Source organism: Salvelinus alpinus, chromosome 11 (genome assembly GCF_045679555.1).
Source record: "Salvelinus alpinus chromosome 11, SLU_Salpinus.1, whole genome shotgun sequence".
NCBI classification, from domain to species: Eukaryota; Metazoa; Chordata; class Actinopteri; order Salmoniformes; family Salmonidae; genus Salvelinus; species Salvelinus alpinus.
The window spans coordinates 69,439,092-69,457,923 of NC_092096.1; the positions used below are offsets into that span (position 1 = coordinate 69,439,092).

Sequence of the window (18,832 nt, forward strand, 5' to 3'; positions counted from 1 at the left end):
AAGTGCAAACAGGGTAAAAAAAAGTATAATTTCATGGGCATGTCTCTGTGCCCTCTGTGATTATTTTTTTGACTGCTTCTATCAGTTCGTACAGGTCATGCTGATTACAGAGGCACTAGCCTCCTAATCCATGTATTGTGAGTTCAAGTATTTTTTGGGGGTGCCTGAAAGCGGAGTGATGAAGTGGAAGTATCCTGGGCAGTTAACCCAGTGATTTATGGATCGAAACCATCCTCTGCTGTCCAGTTTGTTTTCAGCAATGAAGTGCAAACACAAATATAAAAAGCATAATTTCATGGGCATGTCTCTGTGCCCTCTGTGATTCTTTTTTTGACTGCTTCTTTCAGTTTGTATAGGTCATACTGATTACAGAGGCGCAGCGGAAGCGTGATGGCCCCGTAACCCAGAGGTTGATAGATCGAAACCACTCTCTGCTATCTAGAAAGTTTTTAGCAAGTACCCCAGTGGCCTAATGGATAAGGCACTGGCCTTCTAAGCCAGGGATTGTGGGTTCGAGTCCCATCTGGGGTGGATGAAGGCAGTTTGGGATAGAATCGAAGCAGCTTGTATAGGTCACGATGATCACACAGTGCCACATCAAAGATATCCTACTCTATTTTTAAAAATGAAGTGCAAACAGGGTAAAAAAAAGTATAATTTCATGGGCATGTCTCTGTGCCCTCCGTGATTCTTTTTTTTAACTGCTTCTATCAGTTCGTACAGGTCATGTTGATTACAGAGGCACTGGCCTCCTAATCCATGTATTGTGAGTTCAAGTATTTTTTTGGGGTGCCTGAAAGCGGAGTGATGAAGTGGAAGTATCCTGGGCAGTTAACCCAGTGATTTATGGATCGAAACCATCCTCTGCTGTCCAGTTTGTTTTCAGCAATGAAGTGCAAACACAAATATAAAAAGCATAATTTCATGGGCATGTCTCTGTGCCCTCTGTGATTCTTTTTTTGACTGCTTTTTTCAGTTTGTATAGGTCATACTGATTACAGCGGCGCAGCGGAAGCGTGATGGCCCCGTAACCCAGAGGTTGATAGATCGAAACCACTCTCTGCTATCTAGATATTTTTTAACAGGTACCCCAGTGGCCTAATGGATAAGGCACTGGCCTTCTAAGCCAGGGATTGTGGGTTCGAGTCCCATCTGGGGTGGATGAAGGCAATTTGGGATAGAAAAAGTGAGCTGAGCATGTAACACAGAGGTTGATGCATCGAAGCTATCCTATTCTATTTTTAGAAATGAAGTGCAAACAGGGTAAAAAAAAGTATAATTTCATGGGCATGTCTCTGTGCCCTCTGTGATTATTTTTTTGACTGCTTCTATCAGTTCGTACAGGTCATGCTGATTACAGAGGCACTAGCCTCCTAATCCATGTATTGTGAGTTCAAGTATTTTTTGGGGGTGCCTGAAAGCGGAGTGATGAAGTGGAAGTATCCTGGGCAGTTAACCCAGTGATTTATGGATCGAAACCATCCTCTGCTGTCCAGTTTGTTTTCAGCAATGAAGTGCAAACACAAATATAAAAAGCATAATTTCATGGGCATGTCTCTGTGCCCTCTGTGATTCTTTTTTTGACTGCTTCTTTCAGTTTGTATAGGTCATACTGATTACAGAGGCGCAGCGGAAGCGTGATGGCCCCGTAACCCAGAGGTTGATAGATCGAAACCACTCTCTGCTATCTAGAAAGTTTTTAGCAAGTACCCCAGTGGCCTAATGGATAAGGCACTGGCCTTCTAAGCCAGGGATTGTGGGTTCGAGTCCCATCTGGGGTGGATGAAGGCAGTTTGGGATAGAATCGAAGCAGCTTGTATAGGTCACGATGATCACACAGTGCCACATCAAAGATATCCTACTCTATTTTTAAAAATGAAGTGCAAACAGGGTAAAAAAAAGTATAATTTCATGGGCATGTCTCTGTGCCCTCCGTGATTCTTTTTTTTAACTGCTTCTATCAGTTCGTACAGGTCATGTTGATTACAGAGGCACTGGCCTCCTAATCCATGTATTGTGAGTTCAAGTATTTTTTTGGGGTGCCTGAAAGCGGAGTGATGAAGTGGAAGTATCCTGGGCAGTTAACCCAGTGATTTATGGATCGAAACCATCCTCTGCTGTCCAGTTTGTTTTCAGCAATGAAGTGCAAACACAAATATAAAAAGCATAATTTCATGGGCATGTCTCTGTGCCCTCTGTGATTCTTTTTTTGACTGCTTTTTTCAGTTTGTATAGGTCATACTGATTACAGCGGCGCAGCGGAAGCGTGATGGCCCCGTAACCCAGAGGTTGATAGATCGAAACCACTCTCTGCTATCTAGATATTTTTTAACAGGTACCCCAGTGGCCTAATGGATAAGGCACTGGCCTTCTAAGCCAGGGATTGTGGGTTCGAGTCCCATCTGGGGTGGATGAAGGCAATTTGGGATAGAAAAAGTGAGCTGAGCATGTAACACAGAGGTTGATGCATCGAAGCTATCCTATTCTATTTTTAGAAATGAAGTGCAAACAGGGTAAAAAAAAGTATAATTTCATGGGCATGTCTCTGTGCCCTCTGTGATTATTTTTTTGACTGCTTCTATCAGTTCGTACAGGTCATGCTGATTACAGAGGCACTGGCCTCCTAATCCATGTATTGTGAGTTCAAGTATTTTTTGGGGGTGCCTGAAAGCGGAGTGATGAAGTGGAAGTATCCTGGGCAGTTAACCCAGTGATTTATGGATCGAAACCATCCTCTGCTGTCCAGTTTGTTTTCAGCAATGAAGTGCAAACACAAATATAAAAAGCATAATTTCATGGGCATGTCTCTGTGCCCTCTGTGATTCTTTTTTTGACTGCTTCTTTCAGTTTGTATAGGTCATACTGATTACAGAGGCGCAGCAGAAGCGTGATGGCCCCGTAACCCAGAGGTTGATAGATCGAAACCACTCTCTGCTATCTAGATATTTTTAAACAGGTACCCCAGTGGCCTAATGGATAAGGCACTGGCCTTCTAAGCCAGGGATTGTGGGTTCGAGTCCCATCTGGGGTGGATGAAGGCAATTTGGGATAGAATCGAAGCACCTTGTATAGGTCACGATGATCACACAGTGCCACATCGAAGATATCCTACTCTATTTAAAAAAATGAAGTGCAAATAGGGTAAAAAAAAGTATAATTTCATGGGCATGTCTCTGTGCCCTCCGTGATTCTTTTTTTTAACTGCTTCTATCAGTTCGTACAGGTCATGCTGATTACAGAGGCACTGGCCTCCTAATCCATGTATTGTGAGTTCAAGTATTTTTTTGGGGTGCCTGAAAGCAGTGTGATGAAGTGGAAGTATCCTGGGCAGTTAACCCAGTGATTTATGGATCGAAACCATCCTCTGCTGTCCAGTTTGTTTTCAGCAATGAAGTGCAAACACAAATATAAAAAGCATAATTTCATGGGCATGTCTCTGTGCCCTCTGTGATTCTTTTTTTGACTGCTTCTTTCAGTTTGTATAGGTCATACTGATTACAGAGGCGCAGCAGAAGCGTGATGGCCCCGTAACCCAGAGGTTGATAGATCGAAACCACTCTCTGCTATCTAGATATTTTTAAACAGGTACCCCAGTGGCCTAATGGATAAGGCACTGGCCTTCTAAGCCAGGGATTGTGGGTTCGAGTCCCATCTGGGGTGGATGAAGGCAGTTTGGGATAGAATCGAAGCAGCTTGTATAGGACACGATGATCACACAGTGCCACATCAAAGATATCCTACTCTATTTTTAAAAATGAAGTGCAAACAGGGTAAAAAAAAGTATAATTTCATGGGCATGTCTCTGTGCCCTCCGTGATTCTTTTTTTTAACTGCTTCTATCAGTTCGTACAGGTCATGTTGATTACAGAGGCACTGGCCTCCTAATCCATGTATTGTGAGTTCAAGTATTTTTTTGGGGTGCCTGAAAGCGGAGTGATGAAGTGGAAGTATCCTGGGCAGTGAACCCAGTGATTTATGGATCGAAACCATCCTCTGCTGTCCAGTTTGTTTTCAGCAATGAAGTGCAAACACAAATATAAAAAGCATAATTTCATGGGCATGTCTCTGTGCCCTCTGTGATTCTTTTTTTGACTGCTTTTTTCAGTTTGTATAGGTCATACTGATTACAGCGGCGCAGCGGAAGCGTGATGGCCCCGTAACCCAGAGGTTGATAGATCGAAACCACTCTCTGCTATCTAGATATTTTTTAACAGGTACCCCAGTGGCCTAATGGATAAGGCACTGGCCTTCTAAGCCAGGGATTGTGGGTTCGAGTCCCATCTGGGGTGGATGAAGGCAATTTGGGATAGAAAAAGTGAGCTGAGCATGTAACATAGAGGTTGATGCATCGAAGCTATCCTATTCTATTTTTAGAAATGAAGTGCAAACAGGGTAAAAAAAAGTATAATTTCATGGGCATGTCTCTGTGCCCTCTGTGATTATTTTTTTGACTGCTTCTATCAGTTCGTACAGGTCATGCTGATTACAGAGGCACTAGCCTCCTAATCCATGTATTGTGAGTTCAAGTATTTTTTGGGGGTGCCTGAAAGCGGAGTGATGAAGTGGAAGTATCCTGGGCAGTTAACCCAGTGATTTATGGATCGAAACCATCCTCTGCTGTCCAGTTTGTTTTCAGCAATGAAGTGCAAACACAAATATAAAAAGCATAATTTCATGGGCATGTCTCTGTGCCCTCTGTGATTCTTTTTTTGACTGCTTCTTTCAGTTTGTATAGGTCATACTGATTACAGAGGCGCAGCGGAAGCGTGATGGCCCCGTAACCCAGAGGTTGATAGATCGAAACCACTCTCTGCTATCTAGAAAGTTTTTAGCAAGTACCCCAGTGGCCTAATGGATAAGGCACTGGCCTTCTTAGCCAGGGATTGTGGGTTCGAGTCCCATCTGGGGTGGATGAAGGCAGTTTGGGATAGAATCGAAGCAGCTTGTATAGGTCACGATGATCACACAGTGCCACATCAACGATATCCTACTCTATTTTTAAAAATGAAGTGCAAACAGGGTAAAAAAAAGTATAATTTCATGGGCATGTCTCTGTGCCCTCCGTGATTCTTTTTTTTAACTGCTTCTATCAGTTCGTACAGGTCATGTTGATTACAGAGGCACTGGCCTCCTAATCCATGTATTGTGAGTTCAAGTATTTTTTTGGGGTGCCTGAAAGCGGAGTGATGAAGTGGAAGTATCCTGGGCAGTTAACCCAGTGATTTATGGATCGAAACCATCCTCTGCTGTCCAGTTTGTTTTCAGCAATGAAGTGCAAACACAAATATAAAAAGCATAATTTCATGGGCATGTCTCTGTGCCCTCTGTGATTCTTTTTTTGACTGCTTTTTTCAGTTTGTATAGGTCATACTGATTACAGCGGCGCAGCGGAAGCGTGATGGCCCCGTAACCCAGAGGTTGATAGATCGAAACCACTCTCTGCTATCTAGATATTTTTTAACAGGTACCCCAGTGGCCTAATGGATAAGGCACTGGCCTTCTAAGCCAGGGATTGTGGGTTCGAGTCCCATCTGGGGTGGATTAAGGCAATTTGGGATAGAAAAAGTGAGCTGAGCATGTAACACAGAGGTTGATGCATCGAAGCTATCCTATTCTATTTTTAGAAATGAAGTGCAAACAGGGTAAAAAAAAGTATAATTTCATGGGCATGTCTCTGTGCCCTCTGTGATTATTTTTTTGACTGCTTCTATCAGTTCGTACAGGTCATGCTGATTACAGAGGCACTGGCCTCCTAATCCATGTATTGTGAGTTCAAGTATTTTTTGGGGGTGCCTGAAAGCGGAGTGATGAAGTGGAAGTATCCTGGGCAGTTAACCCAGTGATTTATGGATCGAAACCATCCTCTGCTGTCCAGTTTGTTTTCAGCAATGAAGTGCAAACACAAATATAAAAAGCATAATTTCATGGGCATGTCTCTGTGCCCTCTGTGATTCTTTTTTTGACTGCTTCTTTCAGTTTGTATAGGTCATACTGATTACAGAGGCGCAGCAGAAGCGTGATGGCCCCGTAACCCAGAGGTTGATAGATCGAAACCACTCTCTGCTATCTAGATATTTTTAAACAGGTACCCCAGTGGCCTAATGGATAAGGCACTGGCCTTCTAAGCCAGGGATTGTGGGTTCGAGTCCCATCTGGGGTGGATGAAGGCAGTTTGGGATAGAATCGAAGCACCTTGTATAGGTCACGATGATCACACAGTGCCACATCGAAGATATCCTACTCTATTTAAAAAAATGAAGTGCAAATAGGGTAAAAAAAAGTATAATTTCATGGGCATGTCTCTGTGCCCTCCGTGATTCTTTTTTTTAACTGCTTCTATCAGTTCGTACAGGTCATGCTGATTACAGAGGCACTGGCCTCCTAATCCATGTATTGTGAGTTCAAGTATTTTTTGGGGGTGCCTGAAAGCGGAGTGATGAAGTGGAAGTATCCTGGGCAGTTAACCCAGTGATTTATGGATCGAAACCATCCTCTGCTGTCCAGTTTGTTTTCAGCAATGAAGTGCAAACACAAATATAAAAAGCATAATTTCATGGGCATGTCTCTGTGCCCTCTGTGATTATTTTTTTGACTGCTTCTTTCAGTTTGTATAGGTCATACTGATTACAGAGGCGCAGCAGAAGCGTGATGGCCCCGTAACCCAGAGGTTGATAGATCGAAACCACTCTCTGCTATCTAGATATTTTTAAACAGGTACCCCAGTGGCCTAATGGATAAGGCACTGGCCTTCTAAGCCAGGGATTGTGGGTTCGAGTCCCATCTGGGGTGGATGAAGGCAGTTTGGGATAGAATCGAAGCAGCTTGTATAGGTCACGATGATCACACAGTGCCACATCGAAGATATCCTACTCTTTTTAAAAAAATGAAGTGCAAATAGGGTAAAAAAAAGTATAATTTCATGGGCATGTCTCTGTGCCCTCCGTGATTCTTTTTTTTAACTGCTTCTATCAGTTCGTACAGGTCATGCTGATTACAGAGGCACTGGCCTCCTAATCCATGTATTGTGAGTTCAAGTATTTTTTTGGGGTGCCTGAAAGCAGTGTGATGAAGTGGAAGTATCCTGGGCAGTTAACCCAGTGATTTATGGATCGAAACCATCCTCTGCTGTCCAGTTTGTTTTCAGCAATGAAGTGCAAACACAAATATAAAAAGCATAATTTCATGGGCATGTCTCTGTGCCCTCTGTGATTCTTTTTTTGACTGCTTCTTTCAGTTTGTATAGGTCATACTGATTACAGAGGCGCAGCAGAAGCGTGATGGCCCCGTAACCCAGAGGTTGATAGATCGAAACCACTCTCTGCTATCTAGATATTTTTAAACAGGTACCCCAGTGGCCTAATGGATAAGGCACTGGCCTTCTAAGCCAGGGATTGTGGGTTAGAGTCCCATCTGGGGTGGATGAAGGCAGTTTGGGATAGAATCGAAGCAGCTTGTATAGGTCACGATGATCACACAGTGCCACATCGAAGATATCCTACTCTATTTAAAAAAATGAAGTGCAAATAGGGTAAAAAAAAGTATAATTTCATGGGCATGTCTCTGTGCCCTCTGTGATTCTTTTTTTTAACTGCTTCTATCAGTTCGTACAGGTCATACTGATTACAGAGGCACTGGCCTCCTAATCCATGTATTGTGAGTTCAAGTATTTTTTGGGGGTGCCTGAAAGCGGAGTGATGAAGTGGAAGTATCCTGCGCAGTTAACCCAGTTATTTATGGATCGAAACCATCCTCTGCTGTCCAGTTTGTTTTCAGCAATGAAGTGCAAACACAAATATAAAAAGCATAATTTCATGGGCATGTCTCTGTGCCCTCTGTGATTCTTTTTTTGACTGCTTCTTTCAGTTTGTATAGGTCATACTGATTACAGAGGCGCAGCGGAAGCGTGATGGCCCCGTAACCCAGAGGTTGATAGATCGAAACCACTCTCTGCTATCTAGATATTTTTCAACAGGTACCCCAGTGGCCTAATGGATAAGGCACTGGCCTTCTAAGCCAGGGATTGTGGGTTCGAGTCCCATCTGGGGTGGATGAAGGCAGTTTGGGATAGAATCGAAGCAGCTTGTATAGGTCACGATAATCACACAGTGCCACATCGAAGATATCCATCTCTATTTTTTTAAATGAAGTGCAAACAGGGTAGAAAAAGTATAATTTCATGTGCATGTCTCTGTGCCCTCTGTGATTCTTTTTTTTAACTGCTTCTATCAGTTCGTACAGGTCATGCTGATTACAGAGGCACTGGCCTCCTAATCCATGTATTGTGAGTTCAAGTATTTTTTTGGGGTGCCTGAAAGCGGAGTGATGAAGTGGAAGTATCCTGGGCAGTTAACCCAGTGATTTATGGATCGAAACCATCCTCTGCTGTCCAGTTTGTTTTCAGCAATGAAGTGCAAACACAAATATAAAAAGCATAATTTCATGGGCATGTCTCTGTGCCCTCTGTGATTCTTTTTTTGACTGCTTCTTTCAGTTTGTATAGGTCATACTGATTACAGAGGCGCAGCAGAAGCGTGATGGCCCCGTAACCCAGAGGTTGATAGATCGAAACCACTCTCTGCTATCTAGATATTTTTAAACAGGTACCCCAGTGGCCTAATGGATAAGGCACTGGCCTTCTAAGCCAGGGATTGTGGGTTCGAGTCCCATCTGGGGTGGATGAAGGCAGTTTGGGATAGAATCGAAGCAGCTTGTATAGGTCACGATGATCACACAGTGCCACATCGAAGATATCCTACTATATTTTAAAAAATGAAGTGCAAATAGGGTAAAAAAAAGTATAATTTCATGGGCATGTCTCTGTGCCCTCCGTGATTCTTTTTTTTAACTGCTTCTATCAGTTCGTACAGGTCATGCTGATTACAGAGGCACTGGCCTCCTAATCCATGTATTGTGAGTTCAAGTATTTTTTGGGGGTGCCTGAAAGCAGTGTGATGAAGTGGAAGTATCCTGGGCAGTTAACCCAGTGATTTATGGATCGAAACCATCCTCTGCTGTCCAGTTTGTTTTCAGCAATGAAGTGCAAACACAAATATAAAAAGCATAATTTCATGGGCATGTCTCTGTGCCCTCTGTGATTCTTTTTTTGACTGCTTCTTTCAGTTTGTATAGGTCATACTGATTACAGAGGCGCAGCGGAAGCGTGATGGCCCCGTAACCCAGAGGTTGATAGATCGAAACCACTCTCTGCTATCTAGAAAGTTTTTAGCAAGTACCCCAGTGGCCTAATGGATAATGCACTGGCCTTCTAAGCCAGGGATTGTGGGTTCGAGTCCCATCTGGGGTGGATGAAGGCAGTTTGGGATAGAATCGAAGCAGCTTGTATAGGTCACGATGATCACACAGTGCCACATCGAAGATATCCTACTCTATTTTTAAAAATGAAGTGCAAACAGGGTAAAAAAAAGTATAATTTCATGGGCATGTCTCTGTGCCCTCCGTGATTCTTTTTTTTAACTGCTTCTATCAGTTCGTACAGGTCATGCTGATTACAGAGGCACTGGCCTCCTAATCCATGTATTGTGAGCTCAAGTATTTTTTTGGGGTGCCTGAAAGCGGAGTGATGAAGTGGAAGTATCCTGGGCAGTTAACCCAGTGATTTATGGATCGAAACCATCCTCTGCTGTCCAGTTTGTTTTCAGCAATGAAGTGCAAACACAAATATAAAAAGCATAATTTCATGGGCATGTCTCTGTGCCCTCTGTGATTCTTTTTTTGACTGCTTCTTTCAGTTTGTATAGGTCATACTGATTACAGAGGCGCAGCGGAAGCGTGATGGCCCCGTAACCCAGAGGTTGATAGATCGAAACCACTCTCTGCTATCTAGAAAGTTTTTAGCAAGTACCCCAGTGGCCTAATGGATAAGGCACTGGCCTTCTAAGCCAGGGATTGTGGGTTCGAGTCCCATCTGGGGTGGATGAAGGCAGTTTGTGATAGAATCGAAGCAGCTTGTATAGGTCACGATGATCACACAGTGCCACATCGAAGATATCCTACTCTATTTTTAAAAATGAAGTGCAAACAGGGTAAAAAAAAGTATAATTTCATGGGCATGTCTCTGTGCCCTCCGTGATTCTTTTTTTTAACTGCTTCTATCAGTTCGTACAGGTCATGCTGATTACAGAGGCACTGGCCTCCTAATCCATGTATTGTGAGTTCAAGTATTTTTTTGGGGTGCCTGAAAGCAGTGTGATGAAGTGGAAGTATCCTGGGCAGTTAACCCAGTGATTTATGGATCGAAACCATCCTCTGCTGTCCAGTTTGTTTTCAGCAATGAAGTGCAAACACAAATATAAAAAGCATAATTTCATGGGCATGTCTCTGTGCCCTCTGTGATTCTTTTTTTGACTGCTTCTTTCAGTTTGTATAGGTCATACTGATTACAGAGGCGCAGCAGAAGCGTGATGGCCCCGTAACCCAGAGGTTGATAGATCGAAACCACTCTCTGCTATCTAGATATTTTTAAACAGGTACCCCAGTGGCCTAATGGATAAGGCACTGGCCTTCTAAGCCAGGGATTGTGGGTTCGAGTCCCATCTGGGGTGGATGAAGGCAGTTTGGGATAGAATCGAAGCAGCTTGTATAGGTCACGATGATCACACAGTGCCACATCGAAGATATCCTACTCTATTTAAAAAAATGAAGTGCAAATAGGGTAAAAAAAAGTATAATTTCATGGGCATGTCTCTGTGCCCTCCGTGATTCTTTTTTTTAACTGCTTCTATCAGTTCGTACAGGTCATGCTGATTACAGAGGCACTGGCCTCCTAATCCATGTATTGTGAGTTCAAGTATTTTTTGGGGGTGCCTGAAAGCAGTGTGATGAAGTGGAAGTATCCTGGGCAGTTAACCCAGTGATTTATGGATCGAAACCATCCTCTGCTGTCCAGTTTGTTTTCAGCAATGAAGTGCAAACACAAATATAAAAAGCATAATTTCATGGGCATGTCTCTGTGCCCTCTGTGATTCTTTTTTTGACTGCTTCTTTCAGTTTGTATAGGTCATACTGATTACAGAGGCGCAGCGGAAGCGTGATGGCCCCGTAACCCAGAGGTTGATAGATCGAAACCACTCTCTGCTATCTAGAAAGTTTTTAGCAAGTACCCCAGTGGCCTAATGGATAAGGCACTGGCCTTCTAAGCCAGGGATTGTGGGTTCGAGTCCCATCTGGGGTGGATGAAGGCAGTTTGGGATAGAATCGAAGCAGCTGGTATAGGTCACGATGATCACACAGTGCCACATCGAAGATATCCTACTCTATTTTTAAAAATGAAGTGATAACAGGGTAAAAAAAAGTATAATTTCATGGGCATGTCTCTGTGCCCTCCGTGATTCTTTTTTTTAACTGCTTCTATCAGTTCGTACAGGTCATGCTGATTACAGAGGCACTGGCCTCCTAATCCATGTATTGTGAGCTCAAGTATTTTTTTGGGGTGCCTGAAAGCGGAGTGATGAAGTGGAAGTATCCTGGGCAGTTAACCCAGTGATTTATGGATCGAAACCATCCTCTGCTGTCCAGTTTGTTTTCAGCAATGAAGTGCAAACACAAATATAAAAAGCATAATTTCATGGGCATGTCTCTGTGCCCTCTGTGATTCTTTTTTTGACTGCTTCTTTCAGTTTGTATAGGTCATACTGATTACAGAGGCGCAGCGGAAGCGTGATGGCCCCGTAACCCAGAGGTTGATAGATCGAAACCACTCTCTGCTATCTAGAAAGTTTTTAGCAAGTACCCCAGTGGCCTAATGGATAAGGCACTGGCCTTCTAAGCCAGGGATTGTGGGTTCGAGTCCCATCTGGGGTGGATGAAGGCAGTTTGTGATAGAATCGAAGCAGCTTGTATAGGTCACGATGATCACACAGTGCCACATCGAAGATATCCTACTCTATTTTTAAAAATGAAGTGCAAACAGGGTAAAAAAAAGTATAATTTCATGGGCATGTCTCTGTGCCCTCCGTGATTCTTTTTTTTAACTGCTTCTATCAGTTCGTACAGGTCATGCTGATTACAGAGGCACTGGCCTCCTAATCCATGTATTGTGAGTTCAAGTATTTTTTTGGGGTGCCTGAAAGCAGTGTGATGAAGTGGAAGTATCCTGGGCAGTTAACCCAGTGATTTATGGATCGAAACCATCCTCTGCTGTCCAGTTTGTTTTCAGCAATGAAGTGCAAACACAAATATAAAAAGCATAATTTCATGGGCATGTCTCTGTGCCCTCTGTGATTCTTTTTTTGACTGCTTCTTTCAGTTTGTATAGGTCATACTGATTACAGAGGCGCAGCAGAAGCGTGATGGCCCCGTAACCCAGAGGTTGATAGATCGAAACCACTCTCTGCTATCTAGATATTTTTAAACAGGTACCCCAGTGGCCTAATGGATAAGGCACTGGCCTTCTAAGCCAGGGATTGTGGGTTCGAGTCCCATCTGGGGTGGATGAAGGCAGTTTGGGATAGAATCGAAGCAGCTTGTATAGGTCACGATGACCACACAGTGCCACATCGAAGATATCCTACTCTATTTAAAAAAATGAAGTGCAAATAGGGTAAAAAAAAGTATAATTTCATGGCCATGTCTCTGTGCCCTCTGTGATTCTTTTTTTTAACTGCTTCTATCAGTTCGTACAGGTCATGCTGATTACAGAGGCACTGGCCTCCTAATCCATGTATTGTGAGTTCAAGTATTTTTTGGGGGTGCCTGAAAGCGGAGTGATGAAGTGGAAGTATCCTGCGCAGTTAACCCAGTTATTTATGGATCGAAACCATCCTCTGCTGTCCAGTTTGTTTTCAGCAATGAAGTGCAAACACAAATATAAAAAGCATAATTTCATGGGCATGTCTCTGTGCCCTCTGTGATTCTTTTTTTGACTGCTTCTTTCAGTTTGTATAGGTCATACTGATTACAGAGGCGCAGCGGAAGCGTGATGGCCCCGTAACCCAGAGGTTGATAGATCGAAACCACTCTCTGCTATCTAGATATTTTTCAACAGGTACCCCAGTGGCCTAATGGATAAGGCACTGGCCTTCTAAGCCAGGGATTGTGGGTTCGAGTCCCATCTGGGGAGGATGAAGGCAGTTTGGGATAGAATCGAAGCAGCTTGTATAGGTCACGATGATCACACAGTGCCACATCGAAGATATCCTTCTCTATTTTTTTAAATGAAGTGCAAACAGGGTAGAAAAAGTATAATTTCATGTGCATGTCTCTGTGCCCTCTGTGATTCTTTTTTTTAACTGCTTCTATCAGTTCGTACAGGTCATGCTGATTACAGAGGCACTGGCCTCCTAATCCATGTATTGTGAGTTCAAGTATTTTTTTGGGGTGCCTGAAAGCGGAGTGATGAAGTGGAAGTATCCTGGGCAGTTAACCCAGTGATTTATGGATCGAAACCATCCTCTGCTGTCCAGTTTGTTTTCAGCAATGAAGTGCAAACACAAATATAAAAAGCATAATTTCATGGGCATGTCTCTGTGCCCTCTGTGATTCTTTTTTTGACTGCTTCTTTCAGTTTGTATAGGTCATACTGATTACAGAGGCGCAGCAGAAGCGTGATGGCCCCGTAACCCAGAGGTTGATAGATCGAAACCACTCTCTGCTATCTAGATATTTTTAAACAGGTACCCCAGTGGCCTAATGGATAAGGCACTGGCCTTCTAAGCCAGGGATTGTGGGTTCGAGTCCCATCTGGGGTGGATGAAGGCAGTTTGGGATAGAATCGAAGCAGCTTGTATAGGTCACGATGATCACACAGTGCCACATCGAAGATATCCTACTCTATTTAAAAAAATGAAGTGCAAATAGGGTAAAAAAAAGTATAATTTCATGGGCATGTCTCTGTGCCCTCCGTGATTCTTTTTTTTAACTGCTTCTATCAGTTCGTACAGGTCATGCTGATTACAGAGGCACTGGCCTCCTAATCCATGTATTGTGAGTTCAAGTATTTTTTTGGGGTGCCTGAAAGCAGTGTGATGAAGTGGAAGTATCCTGGGCAGTTAACCCAGTGATTTATGGATCGAAACCATCCTCTGCTGTCCAGTTTGTTTTCAGCAATGAAGTGCAAACACAAATATAAAAAGCATAATTTCATGGGCATGTCTCTGTGCCCTCTGTGATTCTTTTTTTGACTGCTTCTTTCAGTTTGTATAGGTCATACTGATTACAGAGGCGCAGCGGAAGCGTGATGGCCCCGTAACCCAGAGGTTGATAGATCGAAACCACTCTCTGCTATCTAGAAAGTTTTTAGCAAGTACCCCAGTGGCCTAATGGATAAGGCACTGGCCTTCTAAGCCAGGGATTGTGGGTTCGAGTCCCATCTGGGGTGGATGAAGGCAGTTTGGGATAGAATCGAAGCAGCTTGTATAGGTCACGATGATCACACAGTGCCACATCGAAGATATCCTACTCTATTTTTAAAAATGAAGTGCAAACAGGGTAAAAAAAAGTATAATTTCATGGGCATGTCTCTGTGCCCTCCGTGATTCTTTTTTTTAACTGCTTCTATCAGTTCGTACAGGTCATGCTGATTACAGAGGCACTGGCCTCCTAATCCATGTATTGTGAGCTCAAGTATTTTTTTGGGGTGCCTGAAAGCGGAGTGATGAAGTGGAAGTATCCTGGGCAGTTAACCCAGTGATTTATGGATCGAAACCATCCTCTGCTGTCCAGTTTGTTTTCAGCAATGAAGTGCAAACACAAATATAAAAAGCATAATTTCATGGGCATGTCTCTGTGCCCTCTGTGATTCTTTTTTTGACTGCTTCTTTCAGTTTGTATAGGTCATACTGATTACAGAGGCGCAGCGGAAGCGTGATGGCCCCGTAACCCAGAGGTTGATAGATCGAAACCACTCTCTGCTATCTAGAAAGTTTTTAGCAAGTACCCCAGTGGCCTAATGGATTAGGCACTGGCCTTCTAAGCCAGGGATTGTGGGTTCGAGTCCCATCTGGGGTGGATGAAGGCAGTTTGTGATAGAATCGAAGCAGCTTGTATAGGTCACGATGATCACACAGTGCCACATTGAAGATATCCTACTCTATTTTTAAAAATGAAGTGCAAACAGGGTAAAAAAAGTATAATTTCATGGGCATGTCTCTGTGCCCTCCGTGATTCTTTTTTTTAACTGCTTCTATCAGTTCGTACAGGTCATGCTGATTACAGAGGCACTGGCCTCCTAATCCATGTATTGTGATTTCAAGTATTTTTTTGGGGTGCCTGAAAGCGGAGTGATGAAGTGGAAGTATCCTGGGCAGTTAACCCAGTGATTTATGGATCGAAACCATCCTCTGCTGTCCAGTTTGTTTTCAGCAATGAAGTGCAAACACAAATATAAAAAGCATAATTTCATGGGCATGTCTCTGTGCCCTCTGTGATTCTTTTTTTGACTGCTTCTTTCAGTTTGTATAGGTCATACTGATTACAGAGGCGCAGCAGAAGCGTGATGGCCCCGTAACCCAGAGGTTGATAGATCGAAACCACTCTCTGCTATCTAGATATTTTTAAACAGGTACCCCAGTGGCCTAATGGATAAGGCACTGGCCTTCTATGCCAGGGATTGTGGGTTCGAGTCCCATCTGGGGTGGATGAAGGCAGTTTGTGATAGAATCGAAGCAGCTTGTATAGGTCACGATGATCACACAGTGCCACATCGAAGATATCCAACTCTATTTTTAAAAATGAAGTGCAAACAGGGTAAAAAAAAGTATAATTTTATGGGCATGTCTCTGTGCCCTCCGTGATTCTTTTTTTTAACTGCTTCTATCAGTTCGTACAGGTCATGCTGATTACAGAGGCACTGGCCTCCTAATCCATGTATTGTGAGTTCAAGTATTTTTTGGGGGTGCCTGAAAGCGGAGTGATGAAGTGGAAGTATCCTGGGCAGTTAACCCAGTGATTTATGGATCGAAACCATCCTCTGCTGTCCAGTTTGTTTTCAGCAATGAAGTGCAAACACAAATATAAAAAGCATAATTTCATGGGCATGTCTCTGTGCCCTCTGTGATTCTTTTTTTGACTGCTTCTTTCAGTTTGTATAGGTCATACTGATTACAGGGGCGCAGCGGAAGCGTGATGGCCCCCTAACCCAGAGGTTGATAGATCGAAACCCCTCTCTGCTATCTAGATAGTTTTTAGCAAGTACCCCAGTGGCCTAATGGATAAGGCACTGGCCTTCTAAGCCAGGGATTGTGGGTTTGAGTCACATCTGGGGTGGATGACGGTAGTTTGGGATAGATTCGAAGCAGCTTGTATAGGTCACGTTGATCACACAGTGCCACATCGAAGATATCCTACTCTATTTTTAAAAATGAAGTGCAAACAGGGTAAAAAAAGTATAATTTCATGGGCATGTCTCTGTGCCCTCCGTGATTCTTTTTTTTAACTGCTTCTATCAGTTCGTACAGGTCATGCTGATTACAGAGGCACTGGCCTCCTAATCCATGTATTGTGAGTTCAAGTATTTTTTTGGGGTGCCTGAAAGCGGAGTGATGAATTGGAAGTATCCTGGGCAGTTAACCCAGTGATTTATGGATCGAAACCATCCTCTGCTGTCCAGTTTGTTTTCAGCAATGAAGTGCAAACACAAATATAAAAAGCAAAATTTCATGGGCATGTCTCAGTGCCCTCCGTGATTCTTTGTTTGACTTCTTTTGTCAGTTTTTATAGGTTATACTGATTGTAGAGGAACTGGCCTCCTAATCCATGTATTGTGAGTTCAAGTATTATTTTGGGGTGCCTGAAAGCGGAGTGATGAAGTGGAAGTATCCTGGGCAGTTAACCCAGTGATTTATGGATCGAAACCATCCTCTGCTGTCCAGTTTGTTTTCAGCAATGAAGTGCAAACACAAATATAAAAAGCATAATTTCATGGGCATGTCTCTGTGCCCTCTGTGATTCTTTGTTTGACTGCTTCTTTCAGTTTGTATAGGTCATACTGATTACAGAGGCGCAGCGGAAGCGTGATGGCCCCGTAACCCAGAGGTTGATAGATCGAAACCCATCTCTGCTATCTAGAATTTTTTTTGCAAGTACCCCAGTGGCTTAATTGATAAGGCACTGGCCTTCTAAGCCATGGATTGTGGGTTCGAGTCACATCTGGGGTGGATGACGGTAGTTTGGGATAGATTCGAAGCAGCTTGTATAGGTCACGTTGATCACACAGTGCCACATCGAAGATATCCTACTCTATTTTTAAAAATGAAGTGCAAACAGGGTAAAAAAATTATAATTTCATGGGCATGTCTCTGTGCCCTCCGTGATTCTTTTTTTTAACTGCTTCTATCAGTTCGTACAGGTCATGCTGATTACAGAGGCACTGGCCTCCTAATCCATGTATTGTGAGTTCAAGTATTTTTTGGGGGTGCCTGAAAGCGGAGTGATGAATTGGAAGTATCCTGGGCAGTTAACCCAGTGATTTATGGATCGAAACCATCCTCTGCTGTCCAGTTTGTTTTCAGCAATGAAGTGCAAACACAAATATAAAAAGCATAATTTCATGGGCATGTCTCAGTGCCCTCCGTGATTCTTTGTTTGACTGCTTCTTTCAGTTTGTATAGGTCATACTGATTACAGAGGCGCAGCGGAAGCGTGATGGCCCCGTAACCCAGAGGTTGATAGATCGAAACCCCTCTCTGCTATCTAGATAGTTTTTAGCAAGTACCCCAGTGGCCTAATGGATAAGGCACTGGCCTTCTAAGCCAGGGATTGTGGGTTCGAGTCACATCTGGGGTGGATGACGGCAGTTTGGGATAGATTCGAAGCAGCTTGTATAGGTCACGTTGATCACACAGTGCCACATCGAAGATATCCTACTCTATTTTTAAAAATGAAGTGCAAACAGGGTAAAAAAAGTATAATTTCATGGGCATGTCTCTGTGCCCTCCGTGATTCTTTTTTTTAACTGCTTCTATCAGTTCGTACAGGTCATGCTGATTACAGAGGCACTGGCCTCCTAATCCATGTATTGTGAGTTCAAGTATTTTTTTGGGGTGCCTGAAAGCGGAGTGATGAAGTGGAAGTATCCTGGGCAGTTAACCCAGTGATTTATGGATCGAAACCATCCTCTGCTGTCCAGTTTGTTTTCAGCAATGAAGTGCAAACACAAATATAAAAAGCAAAATTTCATGGGCATGTCTCAGTGCCCTCCGTGATTCTTTGTTTGACTTCTTTTGTCAGTTTTTATAGTTTATACTGATTGTAGAGGAACTGGCCTCCTAATCCATGTATTGTGAGTTCAAGTATTATTTTGGGGTGCCTGAAAGCGGAGTGATGAAGTGGAAATATCCTGGGCAGTTAACCCAGTGATTTATGGATCGAAACCATCCTCTGCTGTCCAGTTTGTTTTCAGCAATGAAGTGCAAACACAAATATAAAAAGCATAATTTCATGGGCATGTCTCTGTGCCCTCTGTGATAATTTTTTTGACTGCTTCTTTCAGTTTGTATAGGTCATACTGATTACAGAGGCGCAGCGGAAGCGTGATGGCCCCGTAACCCAGAGGTTGATAGATCGAAACCCATCTCTGCTATCTAGAAAGTTTTTTGCAAGTACCCCAGTGGCGTAATTGATAAGGCACTGGCCTTCTAAGCCAGGGATTGTGGGTTCGAGTCACATCTGGGGTGGATGACGGTAGTTTGGGATAGATTCGAAGCAGCTTGTATAGGTCACGTTGATCACACAGTGCCATATCGAAGATATCCTACTCTATTTTTAAAAATGATGTGCAAACAGGGTAAAAAAAGTATAATTTCATGGGCATGTCTCTGTGCCCTCCGTGATTCTTTTTTTTACACTGCTTCTATCAGTTCGTACAGGTCATGCTGAT

General features: G+C 43.2%; 25 non-coding genes across 25 annotated transcripts; all 25 read left to right on the forward strand.

Annotated features, from left to right (window-relative positions):
- Positions 1-458: 458 nt before the first annotated feature.
- trnar-ucu (transfer RNA arginine (anticodon UCU)) lies at positions 459-531 on the forward strand. Its single transcript has one exon. It is a non-coding gene; the product is annotated as a tRNA-Arg (tRNA).
- Positions 532-1,087: 556 nt separating this feature from the next.
- Positions 1,088-1,160, forward strand: trnar-ucu (transfer RNA arginine (anticodon UCU)). The gene has a single exon. It is a non-coding gene; the product is annotated as a tRNA-Arg (tRNA).
- A 548-nt stretch (positions 1,161-1,708) lies between these two features.
- trnar-ucu (transfer RNA arginine (anticodon UCU)) lies at positions 1,709-1,781 on the forward strand. The gene has a single exon. It is a non-coding gene; the product is annotated as a tRNA-Arg (tRNA).
- A 556-nt stretch (positions 1,782-2,337) lies between these two features.
- trnar-ucu (transfer RNA arginine (anticodon UCU)) lies at positions 2,338-2,410 on the forward strand. The gene has a single exon. It is a non-coding gene; the product is annotated as a tRNA-Arg (tRNA).
- A 548-nt stretch (positions 2,411-2,958) lies between these two features.
- trnar-ucu (transfer RNA arginine (anticodon UCU)) lies at positions 2,959-3,031 on the forward strand. Its single transcript has one exon. It is a non-coding gene; the product is annotated as a tRNA-Arg (tRNA).
- A 556-nt stretch (positions 3,032-3,587) lies between these two features.
- Positions 3,588-3,660, forward strand: trnar-ucu (transfer RNA arginine (anticodon UCU)). The gene has a single exon. It is a non-coding gene; the product is annotated as a tRNA-Arg (tRNA).
- Positions 3,661-4,216: 556 nt separating this feature from the next.
- trnar-ucu (transfer RNA arginine (anticodon UCU)) lies at positions 4,217-4,289 on the forward strand. The gene has a single exon. It is a non-coding gene; the product is annotated as a tRNA-Arg (tRNA).
- Positions 4,290-4,837: 548 nt separating this feature from the next.
- trnar-ucu (transfer RNA arginine (anticodon UCU)) lies at positions 4,838-4,910 on the forward strand. The gene has a single exon. It is a non-coding gene; the product is annotated as a tRNA-Arg (tRNA).
- Positions 4,911-5,466: 556 nt separating this feature from the next.
- Positions 5,467-5,539, forward strand: trnar-ucu (transfer RNA arginine (anticodon UCU)). The gene has a single exon. It is a non-coding gene; the product is annotated as a tRNA-Arg (tRNA).
- A 548-nt stretch (positions 5,540-6,087) lies between these two features.
- Positions 6,088-6,160, forward strand: trnar-ucu (transfer RNA arginine (anticodon UCU)). Its single transcript has one exon. It is a non-coding gene; the product is annotated as a tRNA-Arg (tRNA).
- A 556-nt stretch (positions 6,161-6,716) lies between these two features.
- Positions 6,717-6,789, forward strand: trnar-ucu (transfer RNA arginine (anticodon UCU)). Its single transcript has one exon. It is a non-coding gene; the product is annotated as a tRNA-Arg (tRNA).
- Positions 6,790-7,345: 556 nt separating this feature from the next.
- trnar-ucu (transfer RNA arginine (anticodon UCU)) lies at positions 7,346-7,418 on the forward strand. The gene has a single exon. It is a non-coding gene; the product is annotated as a tRNA-Arg (tRNA).
- Positions 7,419-7,974: 556 nt separating this feature from the next.
- On the forward strand, positions 7,975-8,047 carry trnar-ucu (transfer RNA arginine (anticodon UCU)). Its single transcript has one exon. It is a non-coding gene; the product is annotated as a tRNA-Arg (tRNA).
- A 555-nt stretch (positions 8,048-8,602) lies between these two features.
- trnar-ucu (transfer RNA arginine (anticodon UCU)) lies at positions 8,603-8,675 on the forward strand. Its single transcript has one exon. It is a non-coding gene; the product is annotated as a tRNA-Arg (tRNA).
- A 1,185-nt stretch (positions 8,676-9,860) lies between these two features.
- On the forward strand, positions 9,861-9,933 carry trnar-ucu (transfer RNA arginine (anticodon UCU)). Its single transcript has one exon. It is a non-coding gene; the product is annotated as a tRNA-Arg (tRNA).
- A 556-nt stretch (positions 9,934-10,489) lies between these two features.
- On the forward strand, positions 10,490-10,562 carry trnar-ucu (transfer RNA arginine (anticodon UCU)). The gene has a single exon. It is a non-coding gene; the product is annotated as a tRNA-Arg (tRNA).
- Positions 10,563-11,118: 556 nt separating this feature from the next.
- Positions 11,119-11,191, forward strand: trnar-ucu (transfer RNA arginine (anticodon UCU)). Its single transcript has one exon. It is a non-coding gene; the product is annotated as a tRNA-Arg (tRNA).
- A 556-nt stretch (positions 11,192-11,747) lies between these two features.
- On the forward strand, positions 11,748-11,820 carry trnar-ucu (transfer RNA arginine (anticodon UCU)). Its single transcript has one exon. It is a non-coding gene; the product is annotated as a tRNA-Arg (tRNA).
- Positions 11,821-12,376: 556 nt separating this feature from the next.
- trnar-ucu (transfer RNA arginine (anticodon UCU)) lies at positions 12,377-12,449 on the forward strand. Its single transcript has one exon. It is a non-coding gene; the product is annotated as a tRNA-Arg (tRNA).
- Positions 12,450-13,005: 556 nt separating this feature from the next.
- On the forward strand, positions 13,006-13,078 carry trnar-ucu (transfer RNA arginine (anticodon UCU)). The gene has a single exon. It is a non-coding gene; the product is annotated as a tRNA-Arg (tRNA).
- A 555-nt stretch (positions 13,079-13,633) lies between these two features.
- On the forward strand, positions 13,634-13,706 carry trnar-ucu (transfer RNA arginine (anticodon UCU)). Its single transcript has one exon. It is a non-coding gene; the product is annotated as a tRNA-Arg (tRNA).
- Positions 13,707-14,262: 556 nt separating this feature from the next.
- trnar-ucu (transfer RNA arginine (anticodon UCU)) lies at positions 14,263-14,335 on the forward strand. Its single transcript has one exon. It is a non-coding gene; the product is annotated as a tRNA-Arg (tRNA).
- Positions 14,336-14,891: 556 nt separating this feature from the next.
- On the forward strand, positions 14,892-14,964 carry trnar-ucu (transfer RNA arginine (anticodon UCU)). The gene has a single exon. It is a non-coding gene; the product is annotated as a tRNA-Arg (tRNA).
- A 555-nt stretch (positions 14,965-15,519) lies between these two features.
- trnar-ucu (transfer RNA arginine (anticodon UCU)) lies at positions 15,520-15,592 on the forward strand. The gene has a single exon. It is a non-coding gene; the product is annotated as a tRNA-Arg (tRNA).
- A 2,074-nt stretch (positions 15,593-17,666) lies between these two features.
- Positions 17,667-17,739, forward strand: trnar-ucu (transfer RNA arginine (anticodon UCU)). The gene has a single exon. It is a non-coding gene; the product is annotated as a tRNA-Arg (tRNA).
- Positions 17,740-18,832: the final 1,093 nt, after the last annotated feature.